This window comes from Enhydra lutris, unplaced genomic scaffold (assembly GCF_002288905.1).
Source record: "Enhydra lutris kenyoni isolate GAN:26980312 unplaced genomic scaffold, ASM228890v2 scaffoldscaffold55, whole genome shotgun sequence".
NCBI lineage: Eukaryota > Metazoa > Chordata > Mammalia > Carnivora > Mustelidae > Enhydra > Enhydra lutris.
The window spans coordinates 10,752,579-10,768,867 of NW_019154139.1; positions in this window are offsets into that span (position 1 = coordinate 10,752,579).

The following is a 16,289-nucleotide window of genomic DNA, read 5'->3' on the forward strand; positions in this document are numbered from 1 at the left end:
TAAGGTGGTTTGAACTTTCTGTGCATTTTCTGTGTTCGTCTGAGGCTTGAACTCAGATCCCAGCTCTAGCCAGGTGGCCCGGGGCACGTGACCTGACCCTGCGAGTCGGCTTCCTTACAGGCAAAGGGAAGATAAGAACATCTCCTCCTTCTGGGCGGCGGAGGAGGCTGCAAAAGCAAAACGTGTAAGGGTCGTGGGGCAGGATTCAGAGTACAGGTGTATTTGGGATAAAGCACCCGCCTGTATCTAGCGGTGCCCCCCAGCTCAGCTGTCTGAGAACGTGGGCCCTCCCCAAATGTTTGAGTCTGAGCCTGGGACTCGTGGGGTGGAATTTCGAGGGGAGGGGAGATGTTAGGTGAGAGTCATCCTTTCACACAGAGTAGGAGGCCAGGATTTCCCGAGTGTGACCCTGAGCGCTGGGTGTTGGGGATGGAAAACTCAACAGCCACCGCCAAACCTCAGTGGCAAACCTGGGGCTGCAGGGGCTCCGACCCATTCAGTGAGGCCTCCCGGAGCAGGGATGCCCGTGCAGAGTCTTGGATATCTGTTAAAGAAAGGAAAGAATCCTATGGAAGGTCAAGCCGGAGCATGTGCTTCAGGGGAGGTGGGAGGTGGGAAGGGTTCCAGGTTGAAGGAACAGCATGAACAAAGGCTCAGAGGCTTGAGATAGGGAGAAGGGTGGGATTGGGAGGAATCCAGATACCAGGCCCTAGTTCTGCCTCAGGTCTCCCCCTCCCCCAACTCTACCCTCCACTTAAGGGCTCCCTGACTCCCACTTCCCCTTTCCAACACAGGAGGCAGGGGTTTGGGGCTTGGACTGTAGTTTCTGCTGGGGACAGGAATACGCATTTGCACATCAAGCATATGTACACGTGCATGTCACGTGCACACAGGAGGTGGCCCCGGGCTCTACCTCCTCGAAAGCTCACTGGAGTGGGGCCTGGAAGAAGCAGAAGGCTCCAGTGCACCTCGGTGTCTGTGCTGTGGGGTGGGATGGGGCCAAGGTCTGGGCAAGCAGGGGGCAGCGTCTCCCTGCACTGGGCTTCCCTCCCGGTTGCCAGATGGCAACACCCACCAGGGCTCTGCTGCTCATCCCCTTTGGCCCAGGCAGGTCCCCGCTGACACCTGGAGGTCAGGGATCCTGGGAAATGGAGCATCTGGCATTTGCAGCTGCAGGTGGGAGGCGGGCTTCCCCAGCCAGGGAGGCGGGATGGAGGGGGCGGCTGGTGGTAACCAAGGTGTTAGCCTACGGGGGCCCCGGAGGGAAACGCTACCACAGGGACAGGGTCGGGGGATGGGGGTGGGGAGAAGGGAGCAGGTGGAGGCCCAGGAGGAAACCAAGCAGGTCTGAGACCCCGAGGTGAGGGCTTTTGAAGAAGTGGTCAGTCGTGCCTCCGGTGGGTGTTGGGGAAGTGAAGGTCTCTGGGCATCGGGTGCGTTAGCAGCTCGGGGTGGGAGGTGGTGAGGCAGGGGGAGCTGAGGAAGTGGAGGCAGAGAGCTGTGGTGTTGAGAACAGATCAAAAGGTGGGGTCCCCAGGAGCGGGGGTGGCAGTGGGCAGGGTGTTTTTAAGAAGGAGCAACTCTACTGGAGTCAAGGGCCGCTGGCAGGAAGGGTGGAGGGCCTGGGGCGGGAGGTGGTCAGCCCAACAGGAAAGGCCAGAAGATTCTCCTGGTCCAAGGGCATCTCCAGTGTCTACTTTACAGACTTAGACGCAGAAGGTCAGAGGGGCTGTGCCAACACGCAGCTGTGCCAGCCGGCCCAGTCTTGGTTCTGACTTGTGTGTTCTCGTGGTTACGGCTGAGTCCTATTTCTGGGACAGCAATTCGAGTTACTTGGGAAGCCATTTCTCTAGAGTTTTTGTCAGTCCTTCAAAGATTGGAATCTGATACTTGAGGATTTAAACTTACGGCAGGTTCAGTCTACCTCAGAGGCTCATTTTTTTTTTTTTGCTCGAAAGTGTGATTATAGACTTTAACAAAATGATCTGTTGACACTCCCTGCCACTTTGGTGTCATCTCTGGGTGGTGCTGGGGCTCCCTGGGACATCCTGCTTTGGAAGCCAACTGGTCACATTATTTTTCTGCTTAAAGACCATCAGGGGTTTCCTGCTGCCCTTCAGATGGCATTGAGACCCCACAACACGACCGGCAAGACCCACTGGAAGTCGATTGCTGCCCGCTGCCCTGTGCTGCAGCACTAGGGACCATCCTCCTTTGTCTTGATCAGTCCATGTTCTCATGCCCCAGGACCTTTGTATATGCTACTCCTTCCACCTGACTTACCCTTTCTCCTCCCTATCTCTGGCCAACTCCTACCCACGCTTTAGGTTTTGGCTTAAACTGTGCTTTCTCTGGGCATTGTGTCCTAACCAAATGCTCCTGGCTCCTGTATACTCTGCCAGAATCCTAGAACCCTGCACCCTAACTGCTTGCTCAAAATTGCTTTTCATCACTGGAGCATGAACGCCCTGAAGGATGAGGCTGGGTCTGTCTGATTGGCCTGTGGTGCCATTGTTGAATGAATAATAGCAGGGGTGGAGGGCCAGGGATATCTCACATCAGCTCTAAGGGCCTGTGGATCCCTGACTGACAATGTCCAGCGGCAGTCAAGTGCCGTCTAACTAAGGCAGTCAGCTGCCCAGCAGGCTGGGGTCAGAGTGTCTTCCCCACTGCTGACCCGTGTCAGGTGGTAACGCTCCCTCCCAGAGCAGCTCTGGGAAAAAGTGAGAGCGGAGTCTATCAGCAGTTTCCAGCCGTTTCTAGCAGTTTCCAGCAGTTTCCAGCGTTGAGCTGGGGCCCTCACCTTTGCTCTGAGGTCGGCCCTCCCCATATGGGCAGGGCAACTCTGTTCATCGGAACTGTTAGTTATCCAGAAGCTGGGTGAAATAGCCCAGCTTGTGAGCTCGTGACCCCCGAGTCCCCGAACATTCTGCTGGAAGGTCCTCAGGGGTGTCTGAGGTCTCTCCCCCAATGAAGAGAAAACCGTGGCGGGGGGCAGGAGGCTGGGAGCCCGAGCACTCCGAGGGTTGTTTTCATTCTTTTTTCCTACTGCCTTTTCTATCCCCTCAGCAGCTCCTCAGGCTCCGTGTGCTGGGGAGGAGGCCACATCTGGTTTCTCCGTGTGGCCCCAAGTCTATGGGGGTCCTGAGACAGGCCTGGCACAGATAGGGAACGCACCTTGCCCAGTGTCAGCACGTGGAGGGAGGGGAGAGAAAGGACTCCTGACTCCCACTTGCTAGAGCCTTCTATTTGGACCTGAGTTTTGAGGCCAACACTTGGGGCCTCGCAGGTGGGGGTCCCAGTGGGGGGCTTGAGGGCACAGAAAGAACACTAGCCAGCCTTCCCTCATTGGCTCTGTCCAGTCTGGCCATGTGATGGGAGCTGGGTCACTTGGCCATGCTCAGCCTTGATCTCCAACTCTGCAAGATGGGACTTTTGCTCCCTTAGCCCTTAGACATGTCCAGAATGCTTGTCCTCTCCTTCTCTGGGCTTCGGTTTCCTTTTCCACAAAACTGGAGGAAATGACATTTCCTATGGGGATGGGTGTGAGGGGTTTCATGGAGGAATACACTAAAGGCAGCTGGCATTGGGCCAGCCGTGGGGCACTGGGAGCGCCTGGCTTGGATCCTTAGCTTCTGGGAGTCAGCTGGGGGGGTGTGGTAGGGGGCCTAAGGTGGCATGGTAGGTGTCCCTTTGGTTGCCCCCTTCCTCAGGTTTCCTGGGAAACCCAGAGACCAAAGGCAGCTCGCGGGTTCCTCCCTGTGGTGGCTTCAGGGATGACACCCAGAGAAGCCACAGCCTGGGCCTTGGGGGTTGGGAGTGGGGAGTGGATGGATGGTGGTGGTGGGGGGTGTCTTTGGGTAGTGACTGTGGCCGGGACTGGAGGCTGAGCAGAGCCCAGTAACCCTGACCCTGTCTTCCCTTTCCCTCTCCACTCTGCCCTCATGACCCTCCGTTGCTGACCTCAGGGCAGGAGTGGAGGTGAAGTGGTGGGGAGGGGGAGGGTTGGTAGGTAGGGCCCTGACCAAGGGGAGGTAGGTGAGGTCGCACAAAGGCTGGTTTAGATCCTATCTTTATTTAAGTGGTGGGTATTTTGTCCACCATGATTTATTGCTTTGACTGATTTATAAAAATAACACAAAATATTATTTAACTTGATTTGTGAAGTTTTGAGTTCCCCTTTGATTCTGTGCCTGAGGTGATGGGGTTCCACACCTCACCCTCACTCAGGAGTGCTGGGGGGAGGGGGCAGGTGGGGTGTGGCTGGATCGTAGCTGGAGTTCCAGAAGGCTCTCATGGAATCCCCCTGACTATTCCTTTGTTCCCCCTCCCAGCTTCCCTCCATCATCCACCATCCATCCCTTCGTCACCTGTCCATCTGTCTATCTGTCCGTAGTTAAGAACTTGCATTCTGCATTCACGTGGCCTGAGTTTGCATTCTGGCTGCCCATCCTGGGGGAGCTCTGAAAATTAAAAATTTTCTGCATCAAAACCCAGCATCAACAGAGTAAAAGGGCAGCCCACATGTCAGAAAATATTTACAAATCCTATATCTGATAAGAGATTAACACCCAGAACATACAGAGAACCCCCAAAACTTCTAAAATTAAAAAAAAAAACAACAGGGGCACCTGGGTAGCTCAGTTGGTTAAGTGTCTGACTCTTGATCTCAGTTCAGATCTTGATCTCAAGGTTGATCTCAGGGTCGTGAGTTCATTCCCCATGTTGGGCTCCCAGCATAGAGCCTACTCAAACAAAACAAAACAAACAAAAACCCAGCCTGATTAAAAAATGGGCAAAGGACTTGAATAGAGGTTTCTCCAGAGAAGACTTACAAATGGCCAACGAGGACATGCAGAGATGCTCAACATCGCTCACTATAGGGAGAGGCCGATCCAAACTCCAATGAGATACCACCTCACACCCATTAGGATGACTTTTATTAAACAAACAAACCAAAAACAAGTGTTGGCAAGGATGTGGAGAAATTGCAACCTGTGGGCACTGTTGGCAGGAAGGTAAAATGGCGGAGCTGCTGTGGGAAACAGTATGGCAGCTCCTCCAATAATGGAAAATAGAATCACCAGGTGGTTTGGCAACTCCATTTCTGGGGCTACACCCTAAAGAATGAAAAGCGGGGTCTTGGAGAGATATCTGTACACCCATGTTCACCACAGCAATATCCAAGGTAGTTAAAATGTGCCAACCACCCCTGTGCCCCTGACAGATGAACGAATGGATAAGCAAATGTGCAGCCTCCTCACGTTGGAATATTATTCAGGCTTAAAAAGGAAGGAGATCCTGCCGTACGCTACAACATGGATGGACCTTGAGATCTTGGTGCTCAGTGAAGGAAGCCACAAAATGACCAACACCTTATGATTCTACTTACATGACATGACGTATTTAGACTAGTCAAAATCACAGAGGCAGAAAATAGGAAGGTGGGTGCCAGGGGCTGGGGAAAGAGGGAGTGAGAAGTTAGTGTGTCATGACAGAGTTCCAGTCTGACAAGATGGCGAGGGCTTTGGGGACGGAGGGCGGTGCCGGTTATATGATATTATGACTCTATCGAATACTGCAGAACTGTCCATGTAACATGGGTAGGATGGGAACTTTGATGTCATGTGATTTTATGGCTGCAGCAAATAGTAAAAATTAGCTCCTTCAGCAGATCTGGAGCTCCATGGCAAGATCTAGGTTGGGAAAATGTATCTGGGGGTCATCAATGTGAGGGTGACCGTGAGGTCACAGGACTGCAAGTGCTTGTTCATGGAAGCTTTGGATGGGCAAGTTCAGATCCCCACAGAAACCAGCCTTTTGGGGTCCAAGCTGTGAGAAGGACCCAGAACTGAAGATGAGGTCGGAGAGGTAGAAGGATAGGAGGAGACTAGTCGGGGAAGGCAAGGGTGGGAGCTCGAGGTCTTGGTCATTGATGCTTATTGGGGCATCTGCTCTACCTTATTCAGAGGTAGGTCTTTTGGGACCGCCACCCCTCCGCTTCCAGCCCACAGGATATATGAGGTCGACTCCATCCCTAGATCCAGGAACGGGATGGGGAAGGCATGACGGATGTCCAGCTCGTAACATTCCATCTCCTGACTGTGGTGATTGGTTCAAGAGGGGACCAGGGACAAAGGTAGGGCCAATGCGATTCAACCATGGGGTTTTTTCTGGAACAACTAGTAAAATGAGATTCCTTTTCAGCTGCGACTTCCAGCGGGGAGGATCATGCAAATCTGGGGTTCCTGGTGCCACCAGAGGGATCCTGACAGGACGTGAGTGGGCAGATGGAGAGCAGAAGATGGAGTCTGGATGAGCTTCTGGATCCACCAAGGCCTAAAGCCTGGACACCTTGATTACATAAGCCAATGAATTCCCTTTATGGCTGTGACAAATATTAAAGATTGACTCCCTCAAGTCTCCCAATTTCCTTCCTCTGTGACAGAGTCTGGAAAGCCACATCATTTCCCAGCGTCCTTTGTGGCCAAGGTGGCCATGTGATTCTGGCTAAGGAGGAGGTCCCTGGGGAAGGCATCCCTTCCTGAACAGAAGGGAATTCTCTCAGGAGAAGGCCATTTGGGCCCCCTTCCCCTCCCCTTTCTTGCCACTCAGCACGTGGGTGGGAGGCCGGGAGGCGCAGCCGCCATCTTGCAGCAAAGACAGCAAGCGTGAGAGGCAGGACAAACGCTAGGAATGCTGGGGCCAAAAAACAGGGTGAGCCTGGGCTCCTGATGGCATCACAGGGCTGCGGCTCCAGGCTGGGCTGCCTGCTCCTGACATTTTGCTGAACGAGACAATGACCCAGTGCGTGTTCAGGCCTCTGCTGCCAGGATTCTGCCATGAGAGAGTCAGCGGATACCCAGAGCCGGGCAAAGGGACCCAAAGCAATGCAAGATGAGCGTTTGGAAAGTACTTAAAAGGGGGTCCGTAGCCCCCAGGCGGCCGAGAATCTGGGAGAATGGGGCCTGAGATGAAGCTGTGGGTCGGCTCACTTTGCCTTCTGCTCTTCCCCCTCTGCTGTGCTACCTTGAACTGTAGGGCCTAGAAAGCTCAGAACGCCATTTCTCCCGGGTCCCTTCCAGCTGTGGTTATGGCTGTGCCTTTGACTCTGCGGCCTGAGGTCGGGAAGGGGGTTGTCCACCTGCCGCTCTTGGCAGCTGCGCATTGAGGAGCGGTTGTAGCAGAGGCGGCCGTGAACACACAGGTGCCTCCAGTGGGAAACGGAAGGTGCAGGGGGACAAGGGCTGTCTCAGGACGGGTTTGGTGGGTGGAAGCTGAGATCATCCAAAGGAGAGGTTGGTGGTTCCAGAATGTGGTCAGGGGAGGTGTGTGTGTGTGTGTGTGTGTGTGTGTAGGAAAGCACTCGGGGCTCAGCAAGAGGTTGGTCGAGCCCATGGGATCTTGCTGAGCCTGAAGTGGCATCCACAGGGGTAGACGGGGTGGGTCAGGACGTCTAGGCTACTGGGAGGGGACCAGCCAGGTATGTGGTGGGAAGGACAAAGAAGGAGGACGTTAAGGGTCTTGTGTAGGGCGAGAGATCTAAGAATGGGCTGCTGGCTGGGAGTGCAGGGGGATGGGGGTCTGGGCAAGTGGCCAAAGAGAGGACAGGGCAGCTGGCGAGGGAGGGGCTGAGGGCGGGGCCGGGAAACCTGGAACGGACACAGATATGCCCCAGATGGGCATGTATGGTAGAAGGGATTTTCCTGCCTCCTACCCCTCCCAGTTCCTCTGTTTGGTATGGGGAGGCTGGCAATGGAAGGGAGCTTCTGGTCATGCAGGTGGCCCTGCCTGTTTTGAGCGGGACTTCTCCCCTGGGAGACCTCCTGCAGCTTTGAGTATCTCTACATGGGGACAACTCCATGCTCATGGCTACCCTGGATCTTTCCCCTTGCTCCAGACTCATCAGGCAATGCACTCGACCTGTCTTTGTCTGACAAGCTTCTCGACCAAAATATCCAGAATGGAAACCTTGACTGCTGACCCTGCAAACCCTCTCCTCCCAGGCACTGCTTTCTGGTTAAAGGGCACGTCCATCTTCGCAATGAAACTGGTGCCATCCTGCTGACTGCATCAGCTAATCCTATAGACCTCACAGAATACATCCTGGGTTCTGCCACTTCTCCTGTCCTCTGCCATCACCCCCCTGGTCCCCGCCTTTGGCCCTCTCGCCTGGGCGTCTAGGTGAGAGCAAACTCCCAGCTTCTGCCCTTGTCCCGCTAGGGGCTCTTCCTCACTCGGCCGCCAGGGGGCGGCTTCGCGATGCGGATCCGTTTCCCGCTCACGGAAGGAAGGCGAGATGGTCACTGGTGCTTCGAGGCCCTTCCAGCGGTCTGCGTGTGCCCTTCACTGAGCCCCACCCGCCTTCTTGCCGCCCTTGAAAACACTTCGAACTCCTTCCCGCCTTTGCCCTCGGAGGGTCCTTCTGGGCGGAACCCTTTCCCCATCCTTGCAGAGCTCAGTCTGGCTTCTAATCACGTTGACTTTTCCCCTTCTCTTTCTCTTCTTTCTCGTCTCTCTTGTTAGCTTTTCGTGGCACTTTTCGCCACCTGTATTCTCATTATATGTATTAACTTGTGTATTGTCTGTGTCCCTAGCAACCCGTGATCTCCCTGGGGCAGGCACTTGGCTTTGACCACTGCCAAGTCCACAGGGGCCTCGCACCCAGGACTGGCTTGTTACATATGTGCGGTGTGATACGCTGTGCGTGTCAACCTAATCCGGCCCAGGGGACTTGCCGGCAGGTGGCCATCCTCTCCCTACCCCCTCCGCAGAATTGAAAGTGTCTTCCCCTCCCCGCTCAGCATCAGAGTCCCCTGGGCCGCCCAGCAGTGAAGCTGGCAGAAAGGCAGGAGCGAAGGGGTCAAATGGCCTGGGTCCAAGGAGGAGGAAGGGGACTTTGAGAGTCAAAACCCAAGACTCACCCATTGGATAAGATGGGGAGGATACCATGCATGGAGTGGAGAAGCACTCCCAAGACTCCTTGCCTCGCTCTGTCTAGAGCAAAGGTGCGTCCATACCTTGGCTTGTCCTGTGCCGTTGGTGTGCGTGCCTGAAGGCTGCCAGACAGGCTGGGGTTGGGGTCTCTGTTCCTACGCTTCCATGAGAAGGCTAAGGAATGGGGAGGTAAGCAGAGGGTGCTGGGGCCCGGGGTGGGGGGACACCCAATGCTGAGTCTTGGGGGAGAAATAAGATCCAGTCAGGTAGATGGGGAGGACAGGGATTTGGGGCAGAGGGAATGGCAGGGGCAGGGCCAGGCTGAATGTGGCTCTGAAGCTTCCAGGGGTCTGCCCAGGGCGTGATAGATGGACAGAAGTGTGGGGGTGAGGACCAGGATGGGGACCCTCCCTCCCTGAACGAGAGTGAGCCTCACTGAGGGCCAGGGCGAACAGGATCCCATTCACAGTTGGAAAGGTCCCAGCCCTCCTCCCACAGCCCCCAGCACTGACACTCCCCTACCTGCCTTCTCAGCTAAAGCTGAGGGCTGGAAGTGGGAGCTTAAGTGGACAAATAGTAGTCCCTCGACCATGGGGGCCCTGAGGGGGGCCTGGGGCCAGAGACTGAGCTGAGGGAACAATGACCCATCCAGGAATAGTCAAACACGTGAATGAATGTGTAGAAGCTAAAGGCAGCTTTTCAGGGAGCCGTGAGAAAATACACTGTCAAGGTAAACGGCGCTGGTCGCCGGGCAGCCACCTGGAAAACAAATTGCATCTGCTCTGTGCGGTGTAGCCCAAATGTAAAAAGTTAAACCTTAACACTGCAAGCAGATACGCTGCGGGAAAAAGTTTTTTAAATGTGATTTCAGAGTGGCAGAGGTCTTTCTGAGAATCGTCAATGAACTGAACAATATCGATATGAAAATGTCTTCACGGCTCCAACCGCCATGAGCGAAGCCAGCGACGGAAGGGGGGAAACACGACTCATGGGACGGACGGAGAGCTCACTTCCCTAATATGGAAATCAATGAGAAGCCCGGACGCCAAGCAAGAAAATGAGCAAAGGGTATAAAAACACAGTTCACAGAAAAGGGAAATTGAAAATGGCTTTTAACCCCCTGGAAAAACTCTCACTCGTACTAAAAGGAACGCAAATCGACATTGGACTATCACTGCCTCCAGGAGCATCGGGAATAAGAAAGTCTTCTGAAAGACTTGGTGAGAACGTGGGAGATGAGCTTTCAAGCTCTGCTGGGGGGAGAATGAATAGGTACTACCCCCCAACCCCCACCCCCCCAAGGTATTTGGCTCAAAGGATGCCCCCGTCACCCACCAGCCCTCCCAAGGGGGCGGGGCCTTCAGATACTCACACCTGGTGGAACTGCGCAGGCGCACTGTGGTACTTGGGCCTCGCTGTGGGAGAAGTCAAAGGCCGGTAGGGAGGGAACCTACCTGCCCTTTCATAGGAACTAATCAGAATAATTCCGGCACGCCTAAGCAATGGCATTCAGCTGCAAAAATGAAGAAGGAAGCTCTTTCTGAACGGACACGGAACAAACTTCAAGGTAAACAGTAAAGGAAAAGCAGCAAAGTGTAGGACACTGGGCAGCGTGGGATTCTTTTTGGGGTCAGAGAAAGGAAGTGAAGAATGCTTTTTTTTTTTTTTTTTTTCCTGCTGGAAGATCCCTGGAAGGACACACAAGAAACTGGCAATGGAGGTGGCCTCCTAGGAAGGACTGGGTGGCTTGGTCGTGGTTCAGAAGGCTGACTTATCATGATAAGCTCTTTTGCATGGGATCAGGTGAATGTATTACTCATTCAAGAGTAATGTGAAAATATTAAAATAGAACCACAAAACTTAAAAAAAAATGTTTGCTGTCTCGGTCCCAGGTTAGGGGAGTGGGATGGTTGTGTTGTACTGGGAGGGGAGGAAAGGGGGGATGTTGAGTTGGACGGGCCGATGGATGTCTGGAATCAGGTGAGAGCATCTTCTGTAGGTCTGGGGATGGCGGTGGGAACCCTGGAGTGGCTGGGATGGTCCCGAGGGTGTGAAGAGAAAAGCCAAGACAGCGTCCTAGGAGCGGGTAAATGGAGTGGAGCGGTGGGTTACGCCTGCGCAGGAACCAGAAGGAGCTGCTCTGTCCACCCGTCAATTGTAACTGAAAAGAAGAAAGAAGAAGCAGACAGTGGCTAATGAGGGACGTCCAGCAGCATTCCCCAGAGTGGCTAAGTTGGGTTTATGCGAGAGTGCATGGGTAGTTGAACACCAGCAAAATGGATTAGTGTTATTCACATCTCCATAGACACAGAAAAAAGCATTCGATAAAATTAAACACTTGTGATAAAAACGGAACAGAATTGCCGTTACTAACAATAACAGGGAAACTTCTTTAATGGCTAAGAATACCTGCCAAGAGCCTACGTCGTCTTTAATGGTGAAACCCTTGAAGCACTCTTCCAAAAATCAGAAATAAAACAGAGAGGATCACGGGTTCTGTTCAACACCATGGTAAAGTCTCCAGACAACCCAAGACATTAATATTATGAAGCTTGGGATGGAAGAAGTAAAGCTGTCATTTTCCACCAATGAAGGCTATCTACGAAGACAGTCTTAGACTTGTTAGTAGCAAAATCTCTAGATAAATTATAACAAGAATTTCATCCGTATGGCTATAAGTATAATATAAGTCCAATATGCAAAATTTGACATTTTTCCGGCATAGAAGCAACAAACAGAAAATGCAATTTCAAAAGGTGTTCGTTATGATGACACAGAAAGTAACAAGTTATCAAGGAATAAAACTGGTGGGAAAATGTGCATGACCTTTCTGGGGGGATGTTATAAAACTTTATTGAAAGATATAAAGAGGAAATATGACATGTTAATGGGTAGGAAGACTGAATATCACAAAGATGTCAATTCTCCCCAAATTCCTCTATAAATTGAACCAGATTCTAATTAGAATCCTGACATGGTTCTTCTTGGAACATGACAAGCTTATTCTCAAATTCATATGAAAGAGCAAATGGTCAGTGATAACCATTTTGAAGAAGTTCAAGAGAAGAGAATTTTTACCCTGCCAGATACAGAGACCTGGCAGAGGATTTCGGTAATTAAAGCAATGTTGTGTCGGCTTCAGGGAAGATGAGAGTAGACTAACAGGCAGAGGAGCTCGGAGTGGACTCACACCCGGGAAGACACCTGCTAGGGGACAGGTGGGCGGGCTGTGGCTCACTGGGGAAAGGCAGGCAGGATGCCTCAGTGAATCGTGCCAGAGCAGTTGATGGAAAAGACAAAATTAACTCCGTATCTCACCATATCCTAAAATCCACCCCAAGTGTGTAAAGCCTTAACATGAAAAGAAAACTTTAAAAGCTTTATATTTTTTCAAGATTTCATTTATTTGAGGGCGCCTGGGTGGCTCAGGTGTTAAGCGTCTGCCTTTGGCTCAGGTCATGATCCCAGCGTCCTGGGATCGAGCCCCACATCAAGCCCTGCATCGAGCCCGGTGCATCAGGCTCCCAGCTCCGTGGGAAGCTTGCTTTCCCTTTCCTAGTCCCCCTGCTTGTGTTCCCTCTCTTGCTGTGTCTTTCTCTGTCAAACAGATAAATAAAATCTTTTAAAATTTGAGAATGAGAGAGAGAGAGAACGATGGGAGAGGGGCAGAGGGAAGTGGAGGCTCCCTGCTGAGCAGGGAGCCTGGCGTGGGGCTCAATCCCAGGACCCTGAGATCATGACCTGAGCCAAAGGCAGACACCTAATGACTGAGCCACCCAAGTGCCCCAAAACTTTAAAAGCTTTAGAAGAAAACATAGGAGAACATCTTTATGAAACGGGGGGTGTAGGGTAGGATTTCTTATGACTCAGTTCAAAAACATCACCACCAGGGAAGAAGTTTATATGAGGCTACATTCAAATAAAAACTATTAAAAGCCACAATTGATGAGATGACACCCCAAACACTAGGAAAAAGACATGTAATGCATATAGCAATGTTTCCAAAATTTGGAAATCAGAGTATACAAAGAACTTCCCCAAATAAATATAAAAGAATGGACCAAAAAAATATGAAGAGGCAATTTAGGGAACAGGAAACACACACAGCCAGTAAACACTTGCAAAAATGCTCAATGGGACCAGAAGTAAGTGAATATAAATTAAAACCACAATGAGAGGGGCGCCTGGGTGGCTCAGTTGGTTAAGCATCTGCCTTTGGCTCAGGTCATGATCCCAGGGTCCTGGGACGGAGTCCTGCATCTGGCTCCCTGCTCAGTAAGGAGTCTGTGTCTCTCCCTCCCTCTGCCTGCTGCTCTCCCTGCTTGTGCTCTCTCTCTCTCTCTCTCTCTCTGGGTCAAATAAATAAATAAAAGATATATTTAAAAATTAAATAAATAAATCTAACCCCCCCCCCCAAAGAAAACCCCACAATGAGATGGTGGTTCACATCCATGAGGTTGACCAAAATGTAAAGCCTACAAGGCCAAGTGTGGCCGAGAATGTGGACCCCAAGCGCTCCTGAAGCATGACTGCTCACTCTATTGAAAGAAAAGATATACAGGGCCTTCAGCTCTGGGGCTCTGTTTTAGAGAAACCTCACCCACTACCCCGGGGGGTCTGCATGTATCATAGCAGAGCTGTTTGTAAAGCAAGTTTTGCAAACCTCACTCCTATCCATCCATCCATAGGAGATGGGATAAGTACATTCTGACACATTCACATCATGCTAGGTTACATCCCAGCAAAAATAACCCAACTAGAAGTAGAAGTTTAAACATTTACCAACACAAATCCTCAGGCTTGTGATAAGGAGGAGGGAGTGCCCAGATCTGAGTGGCCTGAGTAAGGGGACCTCTGGGAGGACAGTCTAGGGAGGTGGATTGGGGCTGAAATGAACAAGGGTTTTGTAACAGTTCCAGGTGCCGGAGGATAGAAGAGACTATCTCCTAAGGCAATGAGCTCCCCGTCACTGGAGGTATGTGAGCAGGGCCTGGACGGCTGCTCTGTGGAACCAAGCGCTGGATACCCGTGGTGCAAGGGCGGGGTTGGGTAAACATGGCCTTGGTGATCTCTGCACGCATGCCCAGAGGCCCCGCGGTTCTGTGATTCAGTGTGGTTAAAAGAGGACAGGACCGAATGAGTAACCACCGGTGACACATTCCCGTTCGGGAGCCAGCCCGCTGGGGAGAAGGGACGGGCCCAGCTCAGGCAGCAACGCGGCTGTATCTCCAAAACATGCTGAATGGAAGCAGCCTTCTGCAGAGGGTCCATACTGGGTGATTCCCTTTCTGTGAAATTCTAGAAAATGCCAAGTAATGTAAAATGACAGAAAGCACATCAGAGCTTCTGTGTGTGGTGAGGGGAGGGAAGGAGCTTCTCACAGTGATGGAAGTGTCCATGATGTTTTGTATCTTGATCATGGCGAAGGGTTCATGGGTGTATAGATCCATCAAAATGAATGGAACCGTACACTTTAAATGGATCTGTTTATCGAATGTAAACTACATCTCAAGATGGACCCTTCAAAAAGAAGAAAAAAGATAAAGTGGGGAGGATTGGCACGGAGGCTGGGACTGCGGCATCATTGTCTTGGTCACAAGGACTGGGCCTCAGTTTCCCTATCTGTGAAAGGAGGGAGAACCTATATAAGGAGAACTTAAATTCATCTCCAGTGTAGTGGCCACAAGTGTGTCCTCCTGGGCAAGTCAGGGAGCCTCTCTGTGTCTTGGTTTCCTCATCTATAAAGTGGGGGAAGAGCGCCCCCTCCAGTCATGTACTCAGAGCCGCGAATCTCATGCTGGAGGCACACAGCTGTGGCCACTGTCCTTCCAGTCCTACAGCCACGCGGATGCTGCCGTCCAGGCTGCTCACTTCCCATCTTGTTCCTCTGCCAACCCTGGCCCGTCCACACAGCCTGCGGGCTGCCTGCAGATGGGGACATTCCAAGAGAGCGGTTTCAGGGCATCTGGGTCACTCACAGTGAAGCGTAAGTTCTTCGGGGCCAGCTTTCTAATCTGTGTTTTTGTTCCCTGAAGTAGCAAGCCCAGTGCTAGGTATTCAAGTGGTGTATCATCGGAGGCATGCAGAATGAAGGAGGGAGTCTGATGGCCTTAAGTCAGGGAGGATTTTGCTTGGGTTGTCTGGAGAAGTGGCTTTCTCAGTCTGGAGGACCACTGGGGCCCTGTATGGTCGGGCAGACTGTTCACTGCAAAAGGGAGTCCCGCCCTAGAGGGGAGAACAGGGGATAAAACCCATACATATTATGCTTCCCAAGTCATACCATGTCTCCCCAAAGAGGTGCATTCTTCTTCTTCTTTTTTTTCTTTTCTTTTTAAATAAATAAACATTTTGTTCTGGAACAATTTTAGATTTACAGAAAAGTCAAAAAGATAGTAAGAGAATTCGCCTCTAACCTTCACCCAGTTTCCCCTTACATCAACCTCACTTACGTAACCACAGTACCTTTGTCAAAACTAAGAAATGAACATTGAGACAATACTGTCAACTCAATTTCAGACTTTATTTGGATTTTCCCACTTTTCCCACTAACGTTCTTTCTCTGTTGCAGGATCCAAGCCAGGATATCACATCGCATTTAGGTTTTGCTGTTGTTGTTTAGGTCAACGGGGGTTGCTCTAGGGACGAGCAGTGGATGGGACAAAGAAGGTCGGAACAGCGGGACACCCAGAAGAAAGTCCTTAGGGAGGAAGCCCAGGGTGGGTCCTGGAGGGGGGTGGGGCCACTGGCCTTCCTGACCCGGTCTAAGCACCGTGAAGTGTTTCCCACCGTCTCAGCTCAGTTTATGCAAAGGAGAGGGGAAAGATACCCAAGTTTGTTGGCTGGTTTTGATCACTGACTGGCCACCTATTGGAGCTGGCCACTGTCCCAGGGTTTCCTGGTTCGTCCTAAGTGACAGTCCAACCTGGCTGACCACTGGCTCTGCTTCTTTCTTCGCTTGGGTGTGGGAGCAGTGGCAAAAGGAACGGTAGGAACCAGGTGAACTCAGAGGCCACGGGGAGAGGCTGTGCTGCTCAGATCCCAAGTCGACTCATGGCTAAGGGTGGGGGGGGGCACTCACCCTCCCATGAGCTGCAGAACTGAGGCTTTGTCCCCTCAGCAGCTGAGGTGCCAGAAGAACTTGGAGTCACCTGGCCCTGGGTTTGATTTCAGGCTGGGTAGACCTAGAGAGTCCGCTGCCTTCTTGGACCCTCCATTTGTCCATCGTTAAGATGCGCCGCGGGGCCTCAGCCCGGGGCGCCTGGTCCCCCCAGGCTGCCTCCAGCACAGGACTGGCTCATGCGGAGCACTGCCCATCACTTCCCTTTTATTTCCCCTTCTCCCTCTGCAGGCCC